At 43.0% G+C, this 9,369-nt stretch overlaps 1 long non-coding RNA gene across 1 annotated transcript; it reads left to right on the plus strand.

The window, feature by feature from the left end:
• The first annotated feature begins 2,580 nt into the window (after positions 1-2,580).
• LOC114765126 (uncharacterized) lies at positions 2,581-4,428 on the plus strand. The gene is made up of 2 exons (XR_003742581.1): positions 2,581-3,904; positions 3,994-4,428. It is a non-coding gene; the product is annotated as an uncharacterized LOC114765126 (long non-coding RNA).
• The last annotated feature ends 4,941 nt before the right edge of the window (positions 4,429-9,369 follow it).

Raw genomic sequence — 9,369 nt, forward strand, 5'->3', positions numbered from 1 at the left:
TCTGGATAAGGGCGTCTGCCAAATGCCGTAAATGTAAATGTAAATTTAGCCTGTTATCCTGTGATAAGGAAATGTGAACAGGCTGTAAAAGTTCAGGCAAAATAATTTGTTGTAACAATTGTAAGATGGGGCGTCGCAGGACCATTGCCTTTCTATGCTTTTGTTTTGCATAGCGACCGTCTGTAAGAAGAGATTTTTTTTTTTTTAGGAATCCTTGCATTTATCAGACGCCCTTATCCAGAGCGACTTACAATCAGTAGTTACAGGGACAGTCCCCCCCCCGGAGCAACTTAGGGTTAGGGTTAACTTAGGTGTCTTACTCAGGGACACAATGGTAGTAAGTGGGATTTGTTGTGCATGAAGATTCAACACCTCCATTTTACATGTCTTTTGTCGGACGGCAGTGCAACAATTGCCGGTCCTCCCTCAAGCCAAACGTGTGAGGTGTCGGCCGTCGGGACCGCCCACTCTCTTTGTCTTCCCCAGACGGGAGGCACCGGGGGCGTGACGTTTTACATATAATATTCACATGTAACTGAAATTATAATTTACCGGTGTTAATAAATTAGAAACTGTTCATGTTTTAACCTATATTGTGCCATGCCTCTTTCTGCCAGGTAACATCAAGTTGGAATGGTTTGAATACAGTGCTTTTGTGTGTTTTTTACACTGTGTTCTCTCTCACGCTTTTTACACAATAAAACAGAAGATGATTTACTCTGTGCTTGAAGTGATGCTCAGAGCACCTATGGATGAGTCAGAAGATTTTGTTAAGATAACAGAATAACGTGAAGAATTGAAGAATTCCAGGATGCCTTTTCAATGATGGTTGTGTTGCATTTTACCCAGATACGATGCTGCCATGTTCTGATTGGCTGTTGTCTAGGCACATTCTTTGTTGTTGGCAGGTAAGTTTCCTCCGGTTTAATATGAGTGAGCCGCAACACCACATGGATGTTGTCATTCGCATTTTAGGTTGAATTGGGGAAGGGACAGGATGAAGCAGAAGAGTGGAAAGGTGAGGAGATGATCAGGATCAATATTACGAGTTGAGGTGAAGAAGGAAGTTGAGTGGACAAATGCCAAACAATGACTGAGCAGCTGACAGTGGCCATCTTGACTCTTCTGTGCACAAGGAAAAGCTCCACTTCCAGGGTAGAGTGAGCCTGCAAGTGGTGTCAGTGCAGGGATTGTGATTGTCCAATAATAGAAAAATATGTGTCCATTACGATGCTACTAGTCCATTTGAAAATCCCTGAAGCTTTAGTTGTTTCGGTGGTGGTGGCTGTGGTGACCCTCTGGTTCGTTTCATGCTAAGTCCTCATTTAGCAGTTTCCAGGAACCAGGATTTATCTGCTGGTCTCTTCACTGGAGTCTGCCAGTAGTCTGAGCACTTGATTCAGTATCTAGGAGAAAACAAACAGAAGCAGTATTGCACAACTGGTACTGTACAACTGGTACTGAAATATGTGTTTATAGTGGTATATTGGTCCTTTATTGATAAAGTGAACTTAATAATTGACACTGTGTCTGGGACTTTAACAGAAGGCCAGAGAAAACAGATGCGTTTCAGTTTAGATTTAAACACTTAGATTGTGTCTGAGTCCAGCAAGCCGTTCCACAACTGCAGAGCTCTATGTGAGAAGGATCTGCTCCCAGCTGTGACCTTCTGTACTTTTGGTACCAGTAGTGACCATTTGGTAACAGTACTTTACTTTTACTTTACTTTACCTTATTTTGCAGATGCTTTTATCCAAAGCGAATTACAAGAGGAAGACACCAGCAATTCTCGTTTGATTTCTATGGAATTTTAAGTTTACAAAACTAAGAGCCCTGATTGTCAGCAAAGAGCATGCGCCGAGATTGTTAAATGCTAGACAAAGAAAATTATAATACATATACATTTTTGTATTGTTTTGTGCAATGTGTACGCATGTGCGTGTGTAAGTCTTTGATTTGTCTGAAATACTTTTTGAATAAGCGGGTTTTCACCTGCTTCTTAAAGGTGGTGGTAGTCTCGGCTAGTCGAATGGAGGAGGGCAGGTTGTTCCACCAGCCAGGGACAACAACAGAGAACAGAGTCCCCGTGAAGAGGGAATTTTCTCCTTTATTTTGCCGATCTGAGAGAGCGTGCAGGAGTGTAGTTAGGTCGTATTGTATTGATATAGGAGGGTGCAGTTCCATTTACAGCCCTATAGGCAAGCATCAAGGATTTGAACTCAATGTGAGCAGCTACCGGGAGCCAGTGGAGAGAGGTAAGGAGAGGTGTAACATGGGTGTATTTTGGCTGATTGAAGATGAGACGGGCTGCCATATTTTGGATCATCTGGAGTGGTTTTATGGTGACTGCAGAGGCTCCAGCCAGGAGAGAGTTACAATAGTCGAGTTTGGAGATGACAATTGCCTGGACAAGGAGCTGCGTAGCCTGTTGCGAGAGAAAAGGCCGAATCTTGCGAATGTTGTAGAGAGTGAACCTGCAGGATCTGGAGATCGCAGCAACGTGATGATTCAAACTCAGTTTGTCGTCAATCCAAACCCCAAGGCTTTTTGCAGACGCCGTGGGTGTTAACAGTAGTGAGCCAATTTGAATTGAGAGGTTTTGCTGAGGGGAGTTGTTGCCCGGAAAGATCAGAATCTCGGTTTTGGATCGGTTGAGTTGGAGGTGTCGCTCAGACATCCATGCCAATATGTCTGAGAGACAGGCTGAAATTTCTGTTGCTATAGTAGGGAATTGTGGGAATGACAAATAGAGCTGGGTGTCATCAGCGTAAGAGTACGGTGGCCCTGAAGTGCAAACCACACAAACAAATTGAGAATCACAAAAACAAATTGAGAATCACAATGACATTAAGAAACCGGAAAGGGTAGGTAGCAGTCAGCAACAGGAGACATCACTGGACGACAGTCTTTCGTCTTTGGAACCAGACATTCCTCTGCCTGTAGCGCATTTCGTTTGAACGGCGGAATGTTTTGTTCAGACTGTGGGAAAAAGTTGGTGGAGGAGTCACCGAACTTTTGCAGCAGCTGTGGCAAAAGCCTTTATAACGCATCTAGCATCGGAGACACTTCACTCCCTTTGAGTAAGTTAATAAGCATGATAAAAGGTTTGTTTTTATGGTTGTATTAGCCTAGCATTAGCTGTTTCCAGACCATAGCAGACCAGAGGGCTGTTCCACAAAGCGAACTCGGAAAATCGAGGCTCATTTGAAAATGCACACCGCTATCAAAATGACTGCTCAAGACCTTTCTAGTAGTGAAGGTTTGGGGGCAGCTCTAGTGTTAAACAAACCTCACAGCTAGGGTGCCATGAACCAGGCTTGTCCACAAGCATATTGCATAGTGAATAAGCTGAATGACTGCAGGTTAGCTTGTTCCTTTATTGAGCCGTGATTTTCAGAGTGAGCCTGGCTTTTGGGATTAGTTTGCTTCGTGAAACAGCCCTCTGAGCATTTCCACAACTGAAACAATAATAAATTAGTTCATTTATTATGTTTGATCAACTTTAGGAACTAACACTATTATGTGTGTATACATTAAAACTTACTAGTGTAGAATCGTATTGGTCAGTAGTATCAGTTGCATTGTCATTGCATGGTAGAAATTTTCTAGTGAAATTATCCAGTGTTGTCCTTATTTGCGTGTTGTGTGGACAATGGAATGTCACGTAAATGAATATGTCTTTAATGTGTGACATTGTAGTAATTTTTTCCTTTGTTTCCCTGCACTGCACTGCAACAGCATTCCAGTGTGATGGCCCCACTCCTATGCTTCTCTGCCAAGGCCCTGACAGCTTCAGAACTGGAGAGCATGTTCAGACCAGATCTCAGCACAGCAGGAAGCAACAGGCGGCATAAGGAGGTCCTAACACTTGGCTTTTGGGCAGATTATCTCCTTGATTCTGAAGGTTTGAATGGATAGCTTTTTGTTTATGAAAGGAGAGGTAAGGAAATTAATTTTCTGTAATGTACTACAGTGTTTACTTTCTTCTTTCAGAGAAGGCAACAGCAGTGTGTCTGGAACATTTGATGATGTTTGCCAAAGGGCTGACGGCAGTTCCACCGGCAGGAATGACACCACCACCATGCATCCAGTTTTTAAGTGATTCGCCTTTTCCAGTTGCAAACACCTGTGCAAATACTCTGAAGCTACCCATCAGTGACTCATACAGCATCTTTAAGGCCAACATGGACTTTGGAATTCAAAATGCTCCAGGATTTGGATGTTCTTAAATCACCAAGGTCATGTTACAGTCACTATGTTACCCTGTCAAGTTCAGCTGCCCTTGGCTCACTACTTAACACATTCATGTGACAAGCAACTTCCATCTTGTTAAACATTTGTTTTATTCTGAATATTGTGTATGTTGGAAAAGTAACAAATGCTGGACACTATTTATAAATGGTTTTATTAAAGAAAATTTTAAATGTTTCCGTGTGGTTAAATGTTAATATTTAAATCTATGCCAGGTGCTGTATATTATGAACAATATTATATTCAATTTAGCAAGAGGGAAAGGAACCACCACATACATTAAAAACTGAAGGAAAAACAGAAGGGCTGGAGCACTCCATTGAGTCCAAAGGTTCTATTAGGTGCAAAAAAGGAAAGGCACTTAAGTGTCAACACAGTGTGTGTCTTCGTCAGAGTAACTTTGACCCTTCTGTTTTTCATTATGGCTGTCCATCAGCTGTAGAGCAACTCGTGAGTGGATGACGCGCGGAGTGCCTTATTACACATTCAAAACTGAAGTTCAGTTAGGGTCCTTCAGGGCCAAATACAGTTCTGTGGCTGATTCCCAGTCTTGTGGCTGCTGCAGTGTGTTTTGTTGTAGAGCCTGTTGTAAATATTCCTCAATGTTTGGATCACCACACAATCCAACCGGTAGCCTCTCCTCAGGAAACGCATCCAGTTCCCTCTCCTCAACAGCAAATCCACAGTCTCTTGAACCATATCTGCTAAATGAAAATAGAACAGTGAAGGATTTTTTAGCTGACAATATGGAACTATATAAATCAATGCATGCAGTGACAGGTTATAAACTGCTCTCTCATACTTATGTGTAAAATTATGAATATATATTAACCAACTTAAGCAATAAGATAACAATTTGCATTTAGTTTAATGCAAAAGCTTAATTCGTTTTGTTAAGAACTCAAATACCAGTGAGGCAAGAGATAGAGTTCGTTTGGAAGTCAAGTCAAGTCCGCTTTATTGTCAATTCTGCCACATGTACAGGACATGCAGAGAATTGAAATTACGTTACTCTCTGACCCATACAAGTAACATTAAATACAAAAACAGTAACAGTAACATTGAATACAGAGTATAAATACAATTTTTAAAAAAAAGGCACAATATACAATTTTAAAAACACCATATACAAATAAGGGCACATGGTGGAGAGTGCAAAACCAGGAGAGTGCAAAACCAATAGTGCAACAGAGGTAAGTTTAAAGTGACGAAGTGAAAGTGAGGTAGTTGGCAGACCAGAGCTGCACAGAGTGACTGGTGCATGGTCAGTTTGTGTGTTTTAGGGTTCAGAAAGTTTGTGGAGCTAAAGAGGGGAGTGAGGGGAGTGGGGGCAGAGCTGGGAGGGAGTTGAGTTTCCTGACAGCCTGATGGGTGAAGCTGTCCTTCAGTCTGCTGGTCCTGGCCTGGAGACTCCGCAGTCTCCTCCCTGATGGCAGCAGGCTGAAGAAGGTTTGCATTGGGTGAGTGGGATCAGCTGCTATGCCGAGGGCTTTCTTGGTGAGGGCTCAGCACACATCCCTGAGGAGCCCCCGTGTTAAGGACGATGGTGCTGGATGTGCTACTGCCAACCCGTACTGCTTGTGGTCTTCCTGTGAGGAAGTCCAACAGCCAGTTACACAGTGAGGTGTTGAGCCTCAGCTGGATCAGTTTTTGTGTGAGCTGTTGTGGGATTATTGTGTTAAATGCTGAACTGAAGTCTATGAACAGCATTCGAACATATGAGTCTTTTTTGTCCAGATGTGTGAGTGCTGAGTGGAGTGCAGTGGAGATGGCATCATCGGTCGAGCGGTTGGGCCGATATGCAAACTGGAAGGGGTCCAGTGAGGGGGGAAGGGCAGACTTAATGTGCTTCATGACTAGCCGTTCAAAGCACTTCATGAGGATGGGGGTAAGTGCAATTGGACGATAGTCATTAAAGCAGGAAGGAGATGACTTTTTTGGCACTGGAATGATTGTTGTATCTTTGAAGCAGGTGGGGACGACAGCCTGGGAGAGTGAGATGTTAAAGATGTCTGTGAAGACATCAGTGAGTTCCACTGCACAGTCCTTCAGTACACGACCAGGAATGTTGTCAGGGCCCGGAGCGTTGCGAGCGTTGATCCTGCTGAGGGATCTCCTCACACTGTCCGGGGACAGAGTCAACACCTGGTCACCAGGAGGGGGTGTGGTCTTCTGTGCTGTGGTGCTGTTTTTCCCTTCAAAGCGAGCGAAAAAGGTGTTCAGCTCATTCAGCAGGGAGATGGTGCTATCACAGGTCTGTGGAGGGGGCTTGTAATCCCCCCTGGACATGATGCAAGTCTGTTTGGCCGGATCCTGTATTTGTTCCAGAGGTCTTTGCATTCATCCAGGTCTGTCTGTAGAACCCTGCTGAAGCAGAATCTCAGCAAGCATTGGTGCTTGTGCCTTCCATTGAAGTTTCCAGAGTCTCTTAGGTCCATCCAAAACTGAGACCTGGGTATATAATTAGTAATGTTTAAGTATCAATTTAGCTTTGTTCTTGGTCATTTTATAGTGTTTGAAAAAAAATATATCCCCTGTTACATTTTGGTCTAATTTAAAACATGCCACAAATGGATGTCAAACAAAGTAATGCATATTAGTTTTCCATAAATATTGTAGCGACCCAGCAGTAATGTTATTGTTAAAATGCTGTATTCTTTTCACTCTGCTCTGTGTGTTGGTTGTGAGGAGTGGAGAGAGAGTTTGGTCTGAGTTGCGGCATTTTTTTTTTTTTTTTCATTTTGTATTGGCGTGGTTAAATCTAGACAGGCATGTTCTTTTCGTCACAACAGCTGACAGTGACCATTTTCAGTTCCTATAATAAAGTGACGGCTCTTAACGTCTATCTCATCCAACTTCTCAACACGTCCACACGACGCTACTATATTCTCTTAAATGCATGTATAAAAACGATCTGATCAGCTTTTACTGTAGCCTACATCTACCAGACACAAATGTACCCACCTTTCTTTTCTGAAATAAGAACACCATGACTCAATGCGCTGATTCCCAGTAGGTGATCTGTAACTGTGGCTTGACGATCCAGCATAATAGTTTGTGTGCATGTGACTGAGTGTACACTGTATTGCTGCCATAGTCCCATTCTCAGTCCCGAGGTCTGTTCGTAATCTCATTGGTATCACACAAAAACTCTTTACACAGTTAAAGACATAATCATTAACGTGACATTCCATTGTCCACACAACACGCAAATAAGGACAACACTGAATAATTTCACTAGAAAATTTCTACCATGCAATGACAATGCAACTGATACTACTGACCAATACAATTCTACACTAGTAAGTTTTAATGTATACACACATAATAGTGTTAGTTCCTAAAGTTGATCAAACATAATAAATGAACTAATAAGCCAGGCTCACTCTGAAAATCACAGCTCAATAAAGGAACAAGCTAACCTGCAGTCATTCAGCTTATTCACTATGCAATATGCTTGTGGACAAGCCTGGTTTGTGGCACCCTAGCTGTGAGGTCTGTTTAACACTAGAACTGCCTCCAAACCTTCACTACTAGAAAGGTCTTGAGCAGTCATTTTGACAGCGGTGTGCATTTTCAAATGAGCTCGCTTCGTGGAACAGCCCTCTGGTCTGGAAACAGCTAATGCTAGGCTAATGCAACCATAAAAATAAACCTTTTATCATGCTTATTAACTTATTCGATGGGAGTGAAGTGTCTCTGATGCTAGATGCGTCATAAAGCCTTTTGCCACAGCCGCTGCAAAAGTTCTGTGACTCCTCCACCAACTTTTTCCCACAGTCTGAACAAAACATTCCGCAGAAATGCGCTACAGGCAGAGGAACGTCCGGTTCCAAATACTGTCGTCCAATCAGTGATGTCTCCTGTTGCTGACGGGTACCTACCCTTTCCGGTTTCTTAATGTAATTGTGTTTCTCAATTTGTTTGTGTGGTTTGCACTTCAGGACCACCGTATAGGAGTGATAACAACATTTTTTACAATAACATTTATTTCTTATATAGCCCAAAATCACATACAGTATGTCTCAATGGGCTTTGACAGGCCCTACAGTTGACACCCCCCACACTTGACCCTTCTGCACACAAGGAAAAACTCCACACAAAAAAACTCTAGGAGAGAGAAAAAAAAGAAAGGAAGAAACCTTGGGAAGGAGTGAAACAGAGAGGGACCCCCTTCCAGGGTAGGGTGAGCCTGCAAATGGTGTCAGTGCAGGGTTGGGGATGATATAATAATAAGTCCTACAGTTGTAGGGTTGGAGAAGTCCAGGATGTAGTCAGTGTCATGGTCTAGATAACTTGTCCATAATGATGTTACTGGTCTATTTGAAGATCCCTATAGCTGTAGTTGTAACGGTGGTGGTGGCTGTGGTGACCCTCTGGTATGTTTCATGGTATGTCCTTGTTAAGCAGTTGTCAGGAACCAGGATTTATTTGCTGGTCTCTTCACTGGGGTCTGCCAGTAGTCTGGGTGCTTGATTCCGTGTCTCGGAGAAAAACAAACAGAAGCAGCGGCAGACGGTTGCACTGTAGGACCGATACTGAAGTATGTGGTTATAGTGGTATATTGGTGCTACAATGGCCCGGTACCCTAACTAGGACAGCCTAACTAGGGTGAATTTAACTTTGTCTGTGTCTAACAGGGGGACTCTGTGATAAACTGGACTTTATAATTGACACTGCGTCAAAATGAAGTGAGATGAGGGTCTAGGACTTTAGCAAAAAGCCAGAGAAAACAGATGAGATTGGATTTAAACACTGAGACTGTGTCTGAGTCCCGGACACTGACAGGCAAGCCGTTCCACAACTGCGGAGCTCTATAGGAGAAGGGTCTGCTCCCAGCTATGACCTTCTGTACTTTTGGTACCAGTAGTGACCCCGCACCCATTGATTTAAGGCGGCGTGGCGGTTCGTAAAGAACTAAAAGTTCGCTCAGGTATTGCGGGGTGAGACCATTTAGAGATTTTAGATCAAAAGTAGGATTTTGTAGTCAATCCTAAATTTGATGGGTAACCAGTGATTGTAAGACTGGGGTGATGTGGTCAAATTTCCTAGTTCTAGTTAGAACTCTAGCTGCAGCATTCTGTACTAGCTGGAGTTTACTCATGCACCTACTAGAGC

The sequence above is a fragment of the Denticeps clupeoides genome, chromosome 15, assembly GCF_900700375.1.
Source record: "Denticeps clupeoides chromosome 15, fDenClu1.1, whole genome shotgun sequence".
Classification (NCBI taxonomy): domain Eukaryota; kingdom Metazoa; phylum Chordata; class Actinopteri; order Clupeiformes; family Denticipitidae; genus Denticeps; species Denticeps clupeoides.